Here is a 20,245-nt window from a genome sequence, read left to right as displayed (position 1 = left end):
GGCCTGGGCTTCTTTCTCCACCGCGGAGTGCCGAATTTCAGGGCCTTGAAGGGTACAAGAGAAGAATGCTACCGGCCTTCCTGCCTGATTGAGGGTAGCAGCCAGCGCGAAGTTGGAGGCGTCACTCTCTACTTGGAAGGGAATGGTCTCGTCCACCGCATGCATCGTTGCTTTGGCAATGTCCCCTTTAATGTGGCTGAAGGCGGCGCGGGCCTCGGCAGAGAGGGGAAATGTGGTGGACTTGACCAGGGGGCGGGCCTTGTCTGTGTAACGGGGGACCCATTGGGCGTAATAGGAAAAGAAGCCCAGGCACCGTCTGAGGGCTCTGAGGGTGGTGGGAAGAGGGAGTTCTAACAAGGGGCGCATACGGTCGGGATCAGGGCCAATGACCCCGTTCTCCACAACATACCCAAGGATAGAGAGTTGGGTGGTTCCGAACACACACTTGTCCCTGTTATAGGTAAGGTTCAGAGCTTTGGCCGCTTGGAAAAATCGTTGGAGGTTGGCATCGTGATCCGACCAGTCGCGACCACAGATGGTGATGTTATCCAGATAGGGAAATGTGGCCTTCAGTTGGCACTGGTCCACCATCCGGTCCATTTCCCTCTGGAAGACAGAGGCACCATTTGTGACACCGAATGGGACGTGCAGGAAGTGATAGAGCCTGCCGCCCGCCTTGAAGGCGGTGTAGGGGTGGTCCTCTGGCCGGATGGGGAGCTGGTGATAAGCGGATTTCAGATCTATTGTCGAATACACCTTGTACTGAGCTATCTGGTTGACCATATCCGCGATGCGGGGTAGGGGGTACGCGTCAAGCTGCGTGAACCTATTGATGGTCTGACTATAGTCCACGACCATCCTATTTTTCTGCCCGGTCCGAACAACAACCACCTGGGCCCTCCAAGGACTTGTGCTTGGCTCAATGATCCCCTCCCTGAGCAGCCGCTGCACCTCCGACTGAATGAAGGCCCTATCCCCCGCCCTGTACCTCCTGCTTTTAGTTGCCACAGGTTTACAGTCGGGGGTCAGGTTGGTGAACAGTGGTGGGGGAGGGATCTTGAGGGTGGAGAGGTTGCAAGTGGTGTCAGTAGCGCAGCTGTCGGCATGGTGCTGGGCGGGATGTGTGGTTCGGTGTGTATGTGCATGTGGTAACGGAGTAAATGGCGAAGTCCCACCAAACTGAGGATTCCTGACAGTGAGTGGTGGGAGGGGCCCGTCATATGTCATAGTCACACTTTTCAGGTGGCTCTGGAAGTCCAGCCCCAATAGCACAGGTGTGCACAGTTGAGGCATGACCAGTAGCACAACGTCCCGATATCCTGTGCCCTGCACCACCAATATCACTACACAACCCACCCGGATGTCTGTGGAATGCGACCCAGAAGCCATGGTGACCCTTAGGCTTACCGGCTGTGTCACGAGTTCGCAGCGTTGCACTGTGTCCGGGTGAATAAAACTCTCAGTGCTGCCCGTGTCAAACAGGCAGCTAGTCCTGTGCCCCTCCACCAGGATGTCCATCATTGACCTTGCAAGCTGGTGTGGGGCGCTTTGGTCGAGGGTTACGGAGGCCAGAGTTGAACCGTCGTCTTGGTGCCCGGTAAGCACCCGTGGGTTGGAGGTGGGGCGAGGTGGTGCCGACAAAGATGGCCGCCCCCATGCCTCGCATGAGGCGGGCAGGCAAGATGGCGGCGACCCCCATGCCTCGCACGCGGCGCTGCTTGACCCTGCTCGTGGTTTCGATTTACAGACCTTGGCGAAATGACCCTTCTTTCCGCAGCTGGAGCAGGTAGCTTCTCGGGCCGGGCAGCGTTTTCGGGGGTGCTTTTCGAGTCCGCAGAAGTAACACTGCGTGGACTTGCGACTGGCAGCAGCTGTGGTCGCTTCGGCGGAGGGTTTCGGGGAGTTCGTGGACTTGCGAGTGGCAGCAGTTGAAGTCGATTGGCCGGGTGGCGGGGTCTGCGGCATCCACGGGGCCGGCGGGAGATCGCGCAGCTGGACAGCGTCAGCGTTGTGCAGAGCAGCCTCCAGCGTGTCGGCTGTCTCGATCGCCGAGCGTAAGGTAAGATCGGCGTTTTCCAGCAGCCGCTGGCGCACGTACACTGACCTGATCCCCGTAACGAAGGCGTCTCTTACCAGGAGCTCCGCATGCTGTTCTGCCGTCAGTCCCCTGCAGTCGCAGGCCCGCACGAGTGTCTGTAGGGCCCAGACAAACTCAGCGCTCGACTCTCCGGCCCGCTGTCGCTGCGTCGCTAAGCGATGTCTTGCGTAGACGGTGTTCTGTCTTTTGAGGGCGTCCGGTGCCCCTTGGTAGGTCGGCAGGTCCCTGATAAGGGAGTATACCTTCGGACTGACTCTGGAGAGGAGGATTTTGTGCATGATAGCAGGCTCAGTCACGGGAATCTCTTCCAAGTATGATTGGAAGCATGCAAGCCAGAGTTCAAAGGCAATAGCTGCTTCTGGGGCTTGAGGATCAATGTCCAATTTTTCTGGATGTAAAATACTTACCACGTTTTAAAATTCCAGCTAATAAAATTGATGCACCATCAATAACTCTCGGAGACGTGAGTCGAGATAGGCTTTTATTGGCTGGAAGAAAGCAGCGTCAGCAGCAAGCGACAACCACACAACATCCTGGAGACTGAGAGAGGAGCAGTGCCTCCAATCGCCTTTATACCGGGGTCTGTGGGAGGAGCCACAGGAGCAGTCAGCGGGGGGGGCATGTCCAGACAGGTATATGTAGTTCACCACATTTGTCAACCTTATTCTGAATACTACGCGTATTTAAATACAACGCCTTCAGTCCTGCATTCTTCGCCCTTTTGAATTTTGCCTCTGTGGTACAATTGAACTCTGCTGTGTCTGCATTTGTACCCAGTCATTGGCTTGTCCTTCCATACATTCATGTTACACCCATCGTCTACTTGTAAACCTGCTGGTTCATGCTCAGCTATATCATACTGGTTCCCATCCCCCTGCCAAATTAATTTAAACTACTCCCAGCAGTTCTGTTAAACCTGCCCACACGAATATTGGTCCCCCTCCGATTCAATTGCAACCGGTCCCTTTTGTACGGGTCCCACCTGCCCCAGAAGAGGTCCCAATTATCCAGAAATCTGAATCCTTGCTTTTGAGGGTCATCCAGTTGCCCAGAGGTGAGGAGGAATTTCTTTAGCCAGAGGATGGTGAATCTGGGTATGCTTTATGTGGAGGCTGATGGGTTCCTGATCAGTCAGCGTGTCGAAGGATACGGGGAGAAGGCAGGAGAATGGGTTTGAGAGGGGTAATAAATCAACTGCGATGGAATGGCTGAGCAGACTCAATGGGCTGAATGGTCTAACTCTGCTCCTACGTCTTATGGGCCATGAAACTTTCTGAGTCAATTTCCCGATACGTCCTGATATAAACTGGATCTGAAATAAACTGCCTTGCTGTTGACAGACCGACTCCAGCACTGACCTTACGACCATAAGATATAGGATCAGCATTAGGCCATTTGGCCTATCCAGTCTGCCCTGCCATTTCATCATGGCTGATCCACTTCCTTCTCAGCCCCAATCTTCTGCCTTCCTTTCGTACCCTGTCTACCTCTGCTTCAAACATACCCAGTGACTCGGCCTCCACAGCTGCCTGTGGTAATGAGTTCCACAGATTCACCACCTTCCAATTAAAGAAATTCCTTCTCATCTCTGTTCTAAATGGATGTGGCTGCATTCTGAGGCTGTGTCCTCCGTTCTTATACTCCCCCACTACAGAAAATATCCTCTCCACATCCACTCTGTCGAAGCTTTTCAACATTCAATAGATTTCAATGAGATTCACTCCTCATTCTGCTGAATTCCAGCCAGTACAGGCCCCAAGCCATCAAACGCTCCTTGTATGACAAGACTTTCAATCGCAGAATCGTTTTCGTGAACCTCCTTTGAACCGTCTCCAATGTCAACATGTCCTTTCTCAGATAAGAGGCCAAAAACTGCTCGCAATACCCCAAGTGAATACTCATGAAGCCTCAACATTATGTATTTGGCTTTTGAGTCCTGCCAACAGCTTCATTTTACCAGAAACATTAGGACATTATCAGGAGCAGCAGCAGTGTGCAAGGCGTTGGTCTTATCTACAGGAAGCAACTTGGGTGGAAGATAGACCATGAACTCCCTGTCATTTCCAAGATAGTACTTCATTATCCTACAGTTTACCAGGGAGCAGTGAGAGACAGTCCCTTAAAAGACTCTATCATATCCGCCTCCAGCACCATTGCCGGCAGCATACAATAGGGTCTTTTAAGGGACTTTTGGATAGGTACATGGGGCTTAGAAAAATAGAGGCTATAGGTAAGCCTCGCAATTTCTAGAGTAGGGACATGTTCGGCACAGCTTTGTGGGCCGAAGAGCCTGTATTGTGCTGTAGGTTTTCTATGTTTCTATGGATCCGCCTCCACCACCATTGCCGGCAGCCCATTCCACGCACTCACCACTCTCTGAGTAAAAAACTTACCTCTGACATCTCCTACTTCCAAGCACCTTAAAACCGTGCCCTCTTGTGTTAGCCAGTTCAGCCCGGGGTAAGGTTTTACACAGAGAGTGGTGAGTGTGTGGAATGGGCTGCCGGTGACAGTGGTGGAGGAGGATACGATAGGGCCTTTTAAGAGACTCCTGGACAAGTACAATGGAGCTCAGAAAAATAGAGGGCTATAGGCAATCCTAGTAATTTCTAAGGCAAAGACATGTTCGGCACAACTCTGTGGGCCAAAGGGACTGCTCTGTACTGTAATGTTCTATCCCACTGGGGAAGAAATTAAACCACAGCTTAAATCTGAGGAAGAACAGCCCCAGTAGGCAGTGACCGACTGGGCTGTTTGGAAGGTGGTTCATGAATACAAATAGATGGTATTGCTGCCGGCACATCTTGCCAGATATATGATCGATGCCAGCTCAGCTCGGAACTCCCACGTAACTAATATCAACATCTTCTGTGATTTTAACTATTCTAATCTATCAATGCAGAGATGGGCACATAGCTTTTTGCATATTAATAAGCCACAATGGGTCTGCAAATAAATATTCATGAAAACAGACTGTGAGATAAAAAGATTGAAAGTTGTTCATTTGCAAACTGAATTTTGCTGTGTCTGGTGAAGCTGACAGATCTGTCAGGTTTTGTGTAAGTAGAACATAGAGCATAGAACATACAACATACAATATAGAACATAGAACATGCAACATACAATATAGAACCTAGAACATGCAACATAGAGCATAGAATATAGAACATAGAACATGCAACATAGAGCATAGAACATAGAATATAGAACATACAACATACAATGTAGAACATAGAGCATAGAACATAGAATGTAGAACACAGAACATACAACATTAAACATAGAACATGCAACATAAAGCATAGAATATAGAAGATAGAACATAAAACATAGAACATAGAGCATAGAACATAGGATGTGCAACATTTGGACTCACTTTCAAGAACCCTTCATTTCATGCTCTTAATATTTGAATCGCAGTGTGATCGCAGAACCGTCGCAGCAGGAGGAGGAGCGAGGGGCTTGGGAGAGCGCTGAGTGCTGGGAAGCAGCTGAGGAGCTGAGGTGAGTGTGCTGCTAAAGAAGCACGGAGGGCAACCGAAGGGTTAAACAGAGCGCAGATTAGTGAATACTTGAGATAATTGGCAGGTTCAAATAAAAGGAGGGGTAGCTGAAGAGGAGCGGCCAGTGTGTGAGTGGCTCAGAGTAGGGGTGGAGCTTTGAGGCTTTGGCTCGAGAGGCTTCGGTGAGCAGAGACTGAGGACGAGTTCGCTCCCAGTGAGGTAAGGCCGGGTAAGTTTCTTTAATTAATTTAATTAACTTAGGAGTTGGTAATGGAGGCAGTAGATAGGGCAGTCCAGTGCTCCAATTGTAGTATGTGGGAAGTCAGGGACAGCACAATTGTCTCTGATGACTACACCTGCAAAAGGTGCATCCAGCTGCAGCTCCTGACAAACCGAGTTAGGGAACTGGAGCTGGAGCTGGATGAACTTCGGATCATTCGTGAGGCAGAGGCAGAAGTAGATTAGAGTTTCAGGGAGACACCCCTAAAAGTCAGGAGGCAGGTAACTGGGTGACTGTCAGGAGAGGGAAAGTGAATAGACAGGAAGAGCAGAGCACCCCTGTGACCGTTCCCATCAATAATAAGTATACCGTTTTGGATACTGTTGGTGGGGATGACTTACAAGGGACAAGTTGCAGTGGTCGTGTCTCTGGCACCAAGACTGGACCCTCAGCACAGAAAGGAAGGAGAGAAAAGAGGAGAGCAGTAGTGATAGGGGATTCGATAGTTAGGGGGACAGATAAGAGGTTCTGTGGGAGAGATCGAGAATCCCGGATGGTCTGTTGCCTCCCTGGTGCCAGGGTCCACGATATCTTGGATCGAGTTGTTGGTATTCTCAAGAGGGAGGGTGAGCAGCCAGATGTCATGGTCTATGTAGGGACCAATGATGTGGATAGGAAGAAGGAGAAGGTCCTGCAAAGAGAGTTTAGGGAGTTAGGTGCAATGTTGAAGGACAGGACCTCCAGGGTTGCAATCTCAGGATTGCTACCTGTGCCACGTGCTAGTGAGGCTAGAAATAGGAAGATAATGCAGCCAAATTCGCAATGGAGATGGTGCAGGAGGGAGGGCTTCATGTTTCTGGACAACAGGGCTTTGTTCCAGAGAAGGTGTACAGATGCCATATGGGTGGAGCTGAGGAACGGGAAAGGTGTGACCACACTAATAGGGTTGTATTATAGACCGCCCAATTGTCAGAGAGAATTGGAGGAGCAAATCTGTAGAGAGATAGCAGAACGATGTAAGAAATAGGAAGTTGTAATAGTAGGGGATTTTAACTTTCCACATATTGACTGGGACTCCCACACTGTGAAAGGCTAGATGGCTTGGAGTTTGTCAAATTTGTTCAGTAAAGTTTTCTAAATCAATATATAGAGGTACCTACGAGAGAGGATGCAATACTTGATTTCCTATTAGGGAACTAGATGGGTCAGGTGACAGAATTATGTATAGGCGAACATTTTGGGTCCAGTGACCATAATGTCATCAGTTTCAAGTTAATTATGGATAAGGATGGGTCGGGTCCTCGAGTTGAGGTTCTAAATTGGAGAAGGGCCAATTTTGTGGAAATGAGAAAGGATCTAGGAAGAGTGGATTTGGATAAGTTGTTTTCTGGCAAGGATGTGTCCAGTAAGTGGAAGGCCTTCAAGGGCAAAATTGTGAGAGTGCAGAGTTTGCACATTCCTGCCAGGATTAAAGGCAAAGTTAACAGGCATAAGGAATCTTGGTTTTCGAGGGATATCGGCGATCTGGTTAAGAAAAAGAGAGAGGTGTATAGCAGGTATCGGCAACAAAGAAAAAATGAGGTACTTGAAGGGTATAGAAAATGTAAGAAAATACTAAAGAAGGAAATCAGGAAGGCAAAAAGAAGACATGAGGTTGCTTTGGCAGATAATGTGAAGGTAAACCCAAAGGGTTTATACAAGTATATTAAGAGTAAAAGGTTAGTAAGGGACAAAATTGGTCCTCTGGAAAATCAGACTGGTCGTCTATGTGTGGAGCCTCATGAGATGGGGAGATCTTAAACAGTTTTTTTTGCATCAGTATTTACTCAGGAAACTGGCATCGTGTATATGGAAGGAAGGGAAACAAGTAGTAGTATCATGGAACATTTGTAGATGAAAGAGGAGGAGGTGCTTGCTGCTTTACAGGGAATAAAGGCAGATAAATCCCCCGGGCCTGACTTGATATTTCCTCGGACCTAGAGAGAGACTAGTGTAGAAATTGCAGGGGCCCTGGCAGAAGTATTTAAAAAGTCCTTAGCCCCGGGTGTGGTACCGGAGGAATGGAATCGCTCATGCTGTTCCGTTGTTCAAAAAAGGCTCCAAAAGTAAACCAGGCCAGTGAGCCTGACATCAGTAGCAGGTAAATTATTGGAAGGTGTTCTGAGAGATCAGATATGCAAGTATTTGGACAGCCAAGGACTGATTAAGGATAGTCAGCATGGCAGATCGTGTTTAACGAATCTTGTAGAGTTTTTCGAGGAGGTTACCAAGAAAGTAGATGAAGGAAAGGCTGTGGTTGTTGTCTATGTGGACTTTAGTAAGGCCTTTGACAAGGTCCCACATGGGAGGTTAATTCAGAAGGTTCAGACACTAGGTATCCACGGAGAGGTTGTAAATTGGATTTGAAATTGTCTGTGTGGGAGAAGACAGGGAGTGGTAGTGGATGATTGCTTCTCAGACTGGAGGCCTGTGACTAGTGGTGTGCCTCAGGGATCTGTGCTGGGACCATTGTTGTTTGTTGTCTATATGAATGATTTAGATGATAAAGTGGTAAATTGGATCAGCAAGTTTGCTGATGACACTAAGATTGGAGACGTTGTGGACTGTGAGGAAGGCCTTCAAAGCCTGCAGAGGGATCAGGACCAACTGGAAAAATAGGCCAGAAAATAGCAGATGGAATTTAATGCAGACAAGTGTGAGGTGTTGCATTTTGGAAGGACAAGTCAAGGTTGGTCATACACAGTAAATGGTAGGGCACTGAGGAGTGTGGAGGAACAAAGGGATCTGGGAGTTCAGATACATAATTCCTTGAAAGTGGCATCACAGGTAGACAGGGTTGTAAAGAAGGCCTTTGGCATCCTGGCATTCATAAATCAAAGTACTGAGTATAGGAGTTATGGTAAGGTTGTCTAAGACATTGGTGAGGCCAAATTTGGAGTATTGTGTGCAGTTCTGGTCACCTAACTATAGGAAGGATATCAGTGAGATTGAAAGAGTGCAAAGAAGATTTACTAGGATGTTACTGGGTCTTCAGAAGTTGAGTTACAGGGAAAGATTGAACAGGTTAGGACTTTATTCCTTGGAGCGTAGAAGAATGAGGGGGGATTTGACAGAGGTTTACAAAATTATGAGGGGTATAGACAGAGTAAATACGAGTAGGCTCTTTCCACTTAGATTAGGAGAGATAAATATGAGAGGACAATGGCTTTAGGGTGAAAGGGGAAAGGCTTAGGGGGAACATTAGGAGGAACTTCTTCACAGAGAGTGGTGGGAGTGTGGAACGAGCTGCCATCTGACATGGTAAATGTGGGCTCTCTCTTAAGTTTTAAGAATAAATTGGATAGATACATGGATGGGAGATGTCCTGGAGGGTTATGGAGTGGGTGCAGGTCAATGGGACTAGCAGAATAAAGTTTCAGCTCAGACTAGAAGGGCCAAATGGCCTGTTTTCTGTACTGTAGTGTTCTTTGGTTCTATGGTTCTATTTATTGCTTATTTAGTTATTTATTATTATTTTGGGTTTTTTTCTTTTTGTATTCACACAGTTTGTTGTTTTTTGCCCATTGGTTGTGTCCGTCCGGTTGGGTGTGATCCTTCACTGATTGTATTATATTTCTTGGATTTACTGAGTGTGTCCACAAGAAAATGAATCTCAGGGTTGTATATACTAACATTTATGTATTTAGACAATAAATTTTACTATGAACTTTGATCTTTCTGGCTCATCTATAAAGCACAGTAGCAATTTTCCCTGAAGACACACACCCAAAGTTTCAGGAACAGCTTCTTCTCCTCCGCTACCAGATTTCTGAACCCATGAACAGTATTCAGCTATTGCACTATTAATTCATTTTGTACTGTATCCACCCCAATCCGGGACAGGCTCTCTTCTCTTTACTATCAACAGGGAGGAGAAACTCGGGGAGGAACTTCTTTAGCCAGAGGGGGGTGGATCTGGGAAAGTTCATTGCCACGGATGGTGTGGAGGTCAAGCCTCTGGGTATATTTAAAGTGGAGGCTGCTGGGTTCTTGATTAGTCAGGGTGTCAATGGTTACGGAGAGAAGGCAGGAGAATGGGGTTGAGAGGGATTATAAATCAGTCGTGATGGAATGGTGGGGAAGCCTAATTCAGCTTCTATTTCTCATGGTCTTATGGTCATGAGCCTGACAACTCACACGCAACATTTTATGAACAACATCTTTCCCTCTGCCTGGACAGTCTAGGAACACTACCTCATTATTTGTTTTTGTAATTCATAGTAATCTTTCCTGTAATACCACGGGTTCTTAACCTGTTAAGCAGCCTCCTGTGTGGCACCTTGTCAAAATCCTTTTGAAAATCCAAGTACACAACATCCACTGATTCTCCTTTGTCTATCCTGCTTATTATTTCTTCAAAAAAATCTAACAGATTTGTCAGGTTAGATTTTCCCTTGAGGAAACCATGCCGACTGCAGCCTATTTTATCATGTGCCTCCAAGTACCCTGAGACCTCGTCCTTAACAATCAACTCCAACATCTTCCCAGCCACTGAGGTCAGACTAACTGGTTTATAGTTTCCTTTCTTCTGCCTCTCTCCTTCTAGATGAGTGGAGTGACATTTGCAATTTTCCTGTCTTCCGGAAACATTCCAGACTCCAATGATTATTGAAAGGTCATTACTAATGCTTCAACAATCTCTTCAGCCATCTCTTTCAAAACCCTGGGGTGTACATCATCTTGTCTACGTGACTTACCTACCTTCAGACTGTTCAGTTTCCCTAGAACCTTCTCCCTAGTAGTGGCAACTTCACACTATTCAGCCCCCTGACACTCTTGAACTTATACCATACTGCTTGTGTCTTCCACAAAATACTTATCCACCATTTCCTTGTCCTCATTACTACCTTTCCACATCATTTTCTACTGGTCTGATATCCACTCTTGCCTCTATTTTAAACTTTATTTATCTGAAGGAACCTTTGGTATCCTCTTTAATATTATTGGCTAGTTTACTTCATAACGTCTTGTTTAGTTGCCTCCTGCTGCTTTTTAAAACCATCCCAATTCACTAAGTTCCCACTAATTTTTGCTCTCTTTGTCTTTGACGTCATCCCTGACAGCGTCCTTTTCCAGTCAGTTTTAGCCAACTCCCCTCTCATGCCTCTGTAATGCCCGTTACTCCACTATAACACTGATACATCTGACTTTAGCTTCTCCTTCTCAAATTTCAGGGTGAATTCTGTTATATTATGATCACTTGTCTCTAAGGATTCTTTCTCTAAGGAAGCTCTCTAATCAATTCTGGTTCACTGCACAACACCCAATCCAGAATAGCTGATCCCCTAGTGGGCTCAACCACGGGCTGCTCTAACAAGCCATCTCATGGGCATTCTACAAATTCCCCGTCTTAGGATCCATCAACTACCTGATTTTCCTAATCTAACGCATATTGAAAGCCCCAAGTCTATCGTAACATTGTCCTTCTGCCATGCATTTTCTATCTCCCATTGTAATTTGTAGACCACATCCTTACTGCTGTTTGGGGTGTGTATACACCTCTCATCAGGGTCTTTTTACTCTTGCAGCTCCTTAGCTCTATCCACAATGATTCAACACCTTCCGACCCTTTGATACTTCTTTCTAATGATTTCATTTAATTTCTTACCAACAGGGAAATGTCACCCCCTCTGCCTACCTGCCTGTCCTTTCACTACGATGTGTATCCTTGGACATTACGCTCCCAGGTATAATCTTCTTTCGGATATGATTCAGTGATTCCCACAATGTCATACATGGCAATCTGTAACTGTGTTACAAGTTCATTTACATATATTGAGTGCATTCAAATACACCACCTTCGGTCCTGTAGTCACCCTTCTCGATTTTGTCCGCTTTTTACTTTGCAAATCACCCTGTTGACTGCAGTTTTGCTCTGTCAGCCTCTCTTTGCTAGCAGTCTCACTACACACTGTCTGTTGTAAACCAGCTACCCTATCCTCAGCACTATCACTCCGGCTCCCATCCCCCTGCCGTGTTAGTTTAAACTCTCCTGGCGAGCTCTGGGAATACTGCCCACAAGGATATTGGTCCCCTTCATGTTCAGGTATAACTTATCCCTTTTGTACGGGTCACACCTTCCCCAGCAGAGGCCCCAATGGTCCATAAATCCAACCCCCTGCCCCCTGCACCAGTTCCTCAGCCACACATTCACCTGCCAAATCATTCTATTCTTGGCACAGTCAGCAATCTAGACATTACTGCCCTGGAGATCCTCCTTTTCAGCTTTCTACCCAGCACCCTAAAATCTCTCTTCAGGACCACCTCACCTTTCCTACCTACGTCATTTGTGCCAGTATGTACCAAGACTTCTGGCTGCTCCCCCTCCCCTTTAGAATGATTGCTGGTGCCAGGCAGGGTGGTTTGAATTTCTCAGTACTGATCTCCTGGGATTTTCACACACAGCAGTCTCTAGAGTTTACAGAGGATAGTGTGAAAAGCAAAAAACATCCAGTTCTGTGATCAAAAAAGTCTTGTTACTGAGAGAGATCAGAGAATGGCCAGATTGGTTCAAGCTGATAGGAAGGTGACAGTAACTCAAATAACCACGTGTTACAACAGTGGTGTGCAGAAGAGCATCTCCGAATGCACAACACATCGAACCCTGAAGTGATGGGCTCCAGCAGCAGAAGACCGTGAACGTACAGCAGTGGCTACTTTATTAGGTACAGGAGATAGCATAGCACTGTGGGATCTTGCTGCGTTTGTACTCCCTGTTCCCATAGTAATGTAGGAAAAACACTTTACAGTAAATCCCTGGCTGAACTCTACCTAGAGACGGCCTGTTCTCCTGAAAACTTAAGGCTTCAGCTTACTTTAATTAAAGATATTCCCGAAGTCGGGTTCTTTTATAGATAGATCATTCATTAAATATTTACCTAGCTGTCTGCTCTGACGTTGATGGAGTGCGATTTGTTGTATTGCAGCCTGCGGCGTGTTGGTGTGCCTCAGTGAGGCTGTGCAGAGGGTGAGCTCTGAAACCGGAGCTGGCCCTCAACGCTGTGCAGCCCTACTCTGGTGGATGTTCTAACCTGCTTTTCATTGTTGGTGCGTCAGAGATTCACAGGGAGGAAATGATTGCTCCAGGCATGTCCTGTGGTGCGAGTCGTCCACGCTGTCTTGTGCTGACCTGCGACGGGTGCCTCGATAACATAACGGCTTCTGTGACACCATTACAGCTCAGGGTGTTCCAGAGTTTGGAGTTCAATCCCCACGTGCTGTGTCAGGAGTTTGCATGTCCTCCCCGTGAGTGTGGGGGTTTCATCGGGGTGCTCTGGTTTCCTCCCACAGTCCGTTGTAAATTGTTCTGTGGGTGGCTGGGCGGCATGGCTCAAAGGGCCATTTCCACAGTTCCACACTGTAAATGAATAAATAAGCAAACAAACAAACCTCTCCTATCACGTACCTACGTAGATGGCTTTTAAACGTTTATGTGTCCACCTCAACCACTATGTCGGACAGTTCATCAGAAATACTCATCACTCTTTGTGTGAAGAAGCTATGTCAGGTACAGGACAGAACAGACCTTTCCAGCACAATGAGCTGCACCGGCCAGTAACCCACCAATTTAACCCTGGCCCGATCACAGGACAGCTTACAATGACCAATTAACCTACTAACCACAAAAATACAACTGCAGATGCTGTGGATCAAAGAATACGTATACAACGCTGGAAGAACTCAGCAGGTCAGGCAGAAAAGAGTAGCCAACGTTTCGGGCCGAGACCCTTCATCAGGAATGGGGGGGAAAGAGGGCCGAAGCCCAGTAATAGAGAGAGGGGAGGGGGTAGGGCCTAGAGGAGCCAGGTGGAAAACCAATCAGAGGAAAGGGGGGAGGGGGAGGGGATAAGCATGAAAGAACTGTAGAGATAAAGAAGCAGAAAGTTGAAAGGGGAGAGAGGCAGAGAGGGACCTGGGATAGGGGAAGGGGGAGAGGGAGGGAATTACCGGAAATTGGAGAATTCAATGTTCATACCACCAGGCTGGAGACTACCCAGACGGTAGATGAGGTGTTGATCCTCCAACCTGAGTTTGGCCTCATCATGGTAACCTACTAACCATTATGTCATTGGACTGTGGGATGAATCCAGAGCACCCGGAGGAAATGTACATGGTTACACGGAAAACGTAAAAATTCCTTACAGAACGGCAGCAGAAATGAACTCTGAACTCCGAACTCAGGACACCCTGGACAGTAATAGTGCTGCGCTAACCACTACACTTCCGTGGCACCCCAACCGCGATGTACCTTTTAAATCTCTTACCTCAAACTTATGCCCTTTGGGTTTTAACACCCTCTCCTAAGGAAAAAATACTATGAGCTCACTCTGTCTATGCCTGGATTAGAGAGCATGTCTTATGAGGAACGGTTGAGTGAGCTAGGGCTTTTCTCTTTGGAGTGAAGGAGGATGAGAGGTGACTTGATAGAGGTGTACAAGATGATAAGAGGCAGAGATCAAGTGGACAGCCAGAGACTTTTTGCCAAGGTGGAAATGACTAATACCAGGGGGCATAATGATAAGGTGATTGGAGGGAAGTATAAGGATGATGTCAGAGGTGATTTTTTACACAGAGTGGAGGCTGTGAGGTGCTCCTTTCCTTCGTTAGCAGGGAACTCAGCAGGCCAGGCAGCATCTATGGAGAGGAATGAACAGTCGACATTTTGGATCGAGGCCCTTCATCAGGAGGGGGCTCTATGTCGTATGTTCTATTGCAGAGAAGGATGGATCGGGGACGTATCCTGGGACCAGGCTCTGATAAAAGGTCTCAGACTGAAATGTTAACTGTTTGTTCCTCTCCATAGAGGCTGCCTGACCTGCTGAGTTCCTCCAGCATGTTGTGTGCTGCTCCAGAAACGTATTTTATCACATAGCTGGTTTGACAACCTGACCATCTGCAGAATCTCTTGTGGCTACCTAAGAGTCACTAAAATATCCCTATTTTATTAATCTGTTTCACCAGACTTAGCAGTGTGGTTGAGGAACCCCCCACTGTGTTTAAAACAAAACCTGCCTCTGATATCCCCCCAAACGATAGTTCAATGGATGTCCTCTGGTATCGGCCCCTGCCACCCTGAGAAAAAGATGATGCCTGTCCACTCTCCCTATCACTCATAATCTTGCTTACCTCATCAAGTCGCCTTTCATCCTCTGTCACTCCAAATATAAAAGCCCTAGCTCGCTCAGTCTTTCCTCATCAGTCAGGGTTATGTCTTTCCCAATTCTGACAAAATATCATGCACCTGAAACATTAACAGTTTGTCTCTCTCCACAGATGCTGACTGGCCTCCTGAACTCAGCTCAACTTTGAACTGATTCTACAACCTGTGGACTTACTTTCAAGGACTGGCACAGACTAGATGGGCCAAAGGTCCTGTTTCTGTGCTTATCTGTGTCTCTGTGACTTACATTCTCAATACTGACAAACTTCTGCAGATGTGTAGTAGAGAGGATACCGACTGGTCGCATCACAGCCTGGTATGGAAACACCACTGCCCTTGAATAGAAAATCATACAAAAAGTAGTGGATACGGCCCAGTCCATCACAGGTAAAGCCCTCCCCACCACTGAGGACATCTACATGGAGCACTGTTGCAAGAAAGCTGCGTTCATCAGAGAACCCTATCACATACTCTCTTCTCGCTGCTGCCATCAGGAAGAAGGTACAGGAGCATCAACACTCACCCCACAGGTTCAGGAACAGTTATTACGCCTCAGCCATCAGGCTCCTGTACCAGAGAGGAGAACATCACTCAATTTCACTCACCCCATCACTGAAATGTTCCCACAACCTATTGACTCAATTTCAAGGACCCTCTATCTCTTGGTCTTGATATTTATTTATTATTATTATTTCTTTCTTTTTGTATTTGCACAGTTTGCTGGCTTCTGTACTCTGGTTGAACGCCCAAGTTGGTGTTGTCTTTCATTGATTCTGTTATGGCTATTATCCTGTAGAGTTTTGAGTATGCCCACAAGAAAGTGAATCTCAGAGTTGTATATGGTGACATATACAACTCTGGGCCTCTGTACCTCCCTCTGCAATTGCATCCTCGACTTCCTAACCAAAAGACCACAATCTGTGCAGATTGGTGAAGATCAACACTAACGCACCTCAGGGGTGTGTGCTTAGCCCACTACTCTACTCTCTGTATACCCATGACTGTGTGGCTAGGCATAGCTCAAATACCATCTATAAATTTGCTGATGATACAACCATTGTTGGTAGAATCTCAGATGGTGACGAGAGGGTGTACAGGAGAGAGATATGCCAACTAGTGGAATGGTGCCGCAGCAACAACCTGGCACTCAACGTCAATAAAACGAAAGAGCTGATTGTGGACTTCAGGAAGGGTAAGATGAAGGAACACATACCAATCCTCATAGAGGGATCAGAAGTGGAGAGAGTGAGCAGTTTCAAGTTCCTGGGTGTCAAAATCTCTGAGTATCTAACCTGGTTCCAACATATCGATGTAGTTATAAAGAAGGCAAGTCTGCGACTATACTTCATTAGGAGTTTGAAGAGATTTGGCATATCAACAAATACACTCAAAAACTTCTATATTTGTACCGTGGAGAGCATTCTGACAGGCTGCATCACTGTCTGGTATGGAGGGGCTACTGCATAGGACTGAAAGAAGCTGCAGAAGGTTGTAAATCTAGTCAGCTCCATCTTGAGTACTAGCCTACAAAGTACCCAGGACACCTCAAGGAGCGGTGGGTCAGAAAGGCAGCGTCCATTATTAAGGACCTCCAGCACCCAGAGCATGCCCTTTTCTCACTGTTACCATCAGGTAGGAGGTACAGAAGCCTGAAGGCACACACTCAGCGATTCAGGAACAGCTTCTTCCCCTCTGCCATCTGATTCCTAAATGGACATTGAAGCTTTGGACACTACCTTACTTTTTTAAAATATACAGTATTTCTGTTTTTGCACATTTTTAAAATCTATTCAATGTACGTAATTGATTTACTTGTTTGTTTATTATTATTATTTTTATTTTACTTATTTTTTCTTCTTGCTAGATTATGTATTATGTTGAACTGCTGCTGCTAAGTTAACAAATTTCACGTCACACGCCGGGGATAATAACCTAATTCTGATATGTACTTGGATAATAAATTTACTGTGATCTTTACTTACTTATTTTTCACGCCATAGCTTGTCTCCGTTTGCACACTGGTTGTCCAGCTTCTGGGTATGTGTGTAACTTCTCTTTGATTCTATTCAGGTTTTTATTTTCCTGTAGATCCCCGCATGAAAATGAATCTCAGGGTAGTACATAGTCACATGTTCACACTTTGAAAATAAATTTACTTCGAACTTTGTCTCTTTTTTCAGGCTTTTATTTCAGATTTCCATCATCTAGCACTACGATACAGAAACAAACCGTTCAGCCCAACTTGACTGAACAGCTGTTATTTGACTGGCACCTGGACCTTAGCTCCCTATACCCCTCCCAACCACGTACCTATCCAAACTTCCCTTAAATGTCACAATCGTATGTGTGTTCACCACTTCCTCTGGCAGCTTGTTCCACCCTCTCACCACCCTGAGAGTGAAGAAGTTCACCCTCAGGATCCCCTTTAACATTTCACCTTTCACCCTTAACCTGTGATCTCTACTTCTAGCTTGACCCAACCTCAGTGAAAAAGCCTGCCTGCATTAACCTATCTACACCTATCGTTTGTTCATTACGTGCCATTTTGTATCTCTTGGACAATTGTGGTCTTTCCAATAACCATGAATGTTCTTGGCAAATCTTTTCTACAGAAGTGGTTTGCCATTGCCTTCCTCTGGGCAGTGCTTTACAAGACGGGTGACCCCAACCATTATCAATACTCTTCAGAGATTGTCTACGTACACAACGCTGGAAGAACTCAACAGGTCAGGCAGCATCGGTGAGAAAAGAGCAGCCAACGTTTCGGGCCAAGACCCTTCATCAGGACCCTTCCTGATGAAGGGTCTCGGCCCGAAACGTTGGCTGCTCTTTTCTCATGGATGCTGCCTGACCTGCTGAGTTCTTCCAGCGTTGTGTACGTATTCTTTGATCCACAGCATCTGCAGTTGTATTTTTGTGGTCAGATTGTCTGCCTGGCATCAGTGGTCACATAACCAGGACTGGTGATCTGCACCGGCTGCTCATATGACCATCCACCACCTACTCCCATGGATTCATGTGACCCTGATCAGGGGCTAAGCAGGTGCTACACCTTGCCCAAGAGTGACCTGCAGGCTAATGGAGGGAAGGAGCACCTTACACCTCCTTTTATAGAGAGGTATCCCACCCCACCTCCCAATCTATACATATACCTCTATCAAATCTTCCCTCATTCTCCTATGCTCGTGAGAATAAAGTCCAAACTTATTCACTCTTTCTCTGTAACTCAGGTCCTCAAGTCCTGGAAACACCCTTGTAAATTTTCTCTGCACTATTATTGATAATTGAGGCATTGATCATGTGGATAGTCAGAGGCTTTTTCCCAGGACTGAAATGGCTAGCACGAGAGGGCACAGTTTTATGGTGCTTGGAAGTAGGTACAGAGGAGATGTCAGGGGTAAATTTTTTACTCAGAGAGTGGTGAGTGCATGGAATGGGCTGCCAGTGACGGTGGTGGAGGCGGATACGATAGGATCTTTTAAGAGACTCCTGGATAGGTACATGGAGCTTAGAAAAATAGAGGGTTATGGGTAACCCTAGGTAATTTCTAAAGTAAGTATGTGTTTGGCACAGCTTTGTGGGCTGAAGGGCCTGTATGGTGCTGTGGGTTTTCTGTGTTCCTATACCTTTCCTGCAGGTAGATGACCAAAGCTGGGCCCCATACTCCTGACTAGCCCTCCCCTTTTTTTTAATCTTCCCTGATAGAACGCCTTCCTTGTTGGAAGAGGGATGCTTTTTTATAGATCAAAATAAACATTATTCATGATAAAAATACTTACAAGAATAAAAGTGTAATGTCTTTTCATTGTTAGATTCATCGTCAAAGCTTTGAAGCCCTAGGAGAAGAAATAGGCCATTCGGCCCAGCGTTCCAGTGATTTGTTATCTCTGTCACCCCACTGTTCCCTCTGAGCTGCGTGGGGGCGCGACTGCGCAGTGACGGAAATGCTCGCGCACACGTAGCCTTGGTAACCGCGCTGCTGGAATTTTCCTTTATTGAATGTGCCACACAGTTTTCAGTCCATAAAAAACTGCCCTGCCCTGAGCAACGGTGAGTCCGCACCGCTGTAAAAAAGGAATAGATGGAACGTTCCTTCTCACCATAGCGCTTGACACCCGGACTAATCTGGAACCTATCAACCTTCACTTTAAATGTTGGCAGTGACCAGGCCTCCACAAGCCGTCTGCGGCAATGAATTCCACAGATTCACCACCCCCCGGCTAAGAAAATTCCTCCTCATCTGTTCCTCAGCACAGTGCTATCACACTCCTTAAAACCAACTGGACCGCTGGCCCCCTCGGGGAGGCACACTACCACACGAATCGAAGGGCCGCCTCACCCCGTCAGCCCCTCCCTCTCCGGTAGCAGAGAAACATTTATCGTGGCCCTTCCCCATCGAACCCTTCTGCATCAGAATCAGGTTTAATATCGCTGGCATATGTTGTGAAATTTGTTGTTTTGCAACAGCGCTATTTTGCAATACTTGATAATCAAAACCACAAATTACAATACAGATAGATAAAAAAGTGATGCGGTGTTAATTTGGAAATCTGATGGCAGAGCTGTCCCTGAAACAGCTTTCAGTACGCTCAAGCTCAGAGTAAATTTATTATCAAATTACATATATATCACCAGAAACAACCTGGAGATTGATTTTCATCCAGAGCAACACACACAAAATACTGGAGGAACTCAGCAGGTCAGGCAGCATCAATGGAAATGAAGAGGTAGTACTGTAAACGTTTTGGGCTGAGACCCTGGTCGTGATGAAGGGTCTCGGCCGGAAACATCAACTGTTTGTTCAGGATCAATGTCAGACCGCACCCAATGGGACGTGCAAAATACAAAGCTTAAAGTGAATTTATTATCCAAGTACATATATGTCACCATATACAACCATGAGATTCATTTTCTTGAGGGCATAAATAATAAACAATAAATATTGAGAACATGAGATAAAGCGTGCTTGAAAGTGAGTCCACAGTTTGTTGGAACAGTTCAGTGTTGGGGCGAGTAAAGTTATCCCCTCCGGTTCCTCAGCCTGGAGCGTGGCAGCATGCCTCCATGGACATCCCGGTGTGCGGGTACACCGACACCCGTGGCGCATACCTCACAGATGCGAGACTCCTATTTGCACAGCTGAACTTAAAATTCCCTGCACACCGATCATGTGAGCGAATGAATGGGCGGAAAATGACTGGCAGCTCTTGTTATCCATTCAGGAA

The sequence above is a fragment of the Hemitrygon akajei genome, chromosome 15, assembly GCF_048418815.1.
Source record: "Hemitrygon akajei chromosome 15, sHemAka1.3, whole genome shotgun sequence".
Taxonomy (NCBI): Eukaryota; Metazoa; Chordata; class Chondrichthyes; order Myliobatiformes; family Dasyatidae; genus Hemitrygon; species Hemitrygon akajei.
The sequence above is the reverse complement of the archived record's forward strand: the minus strand, read 5'-3'. Positions refer to the sequence as shown.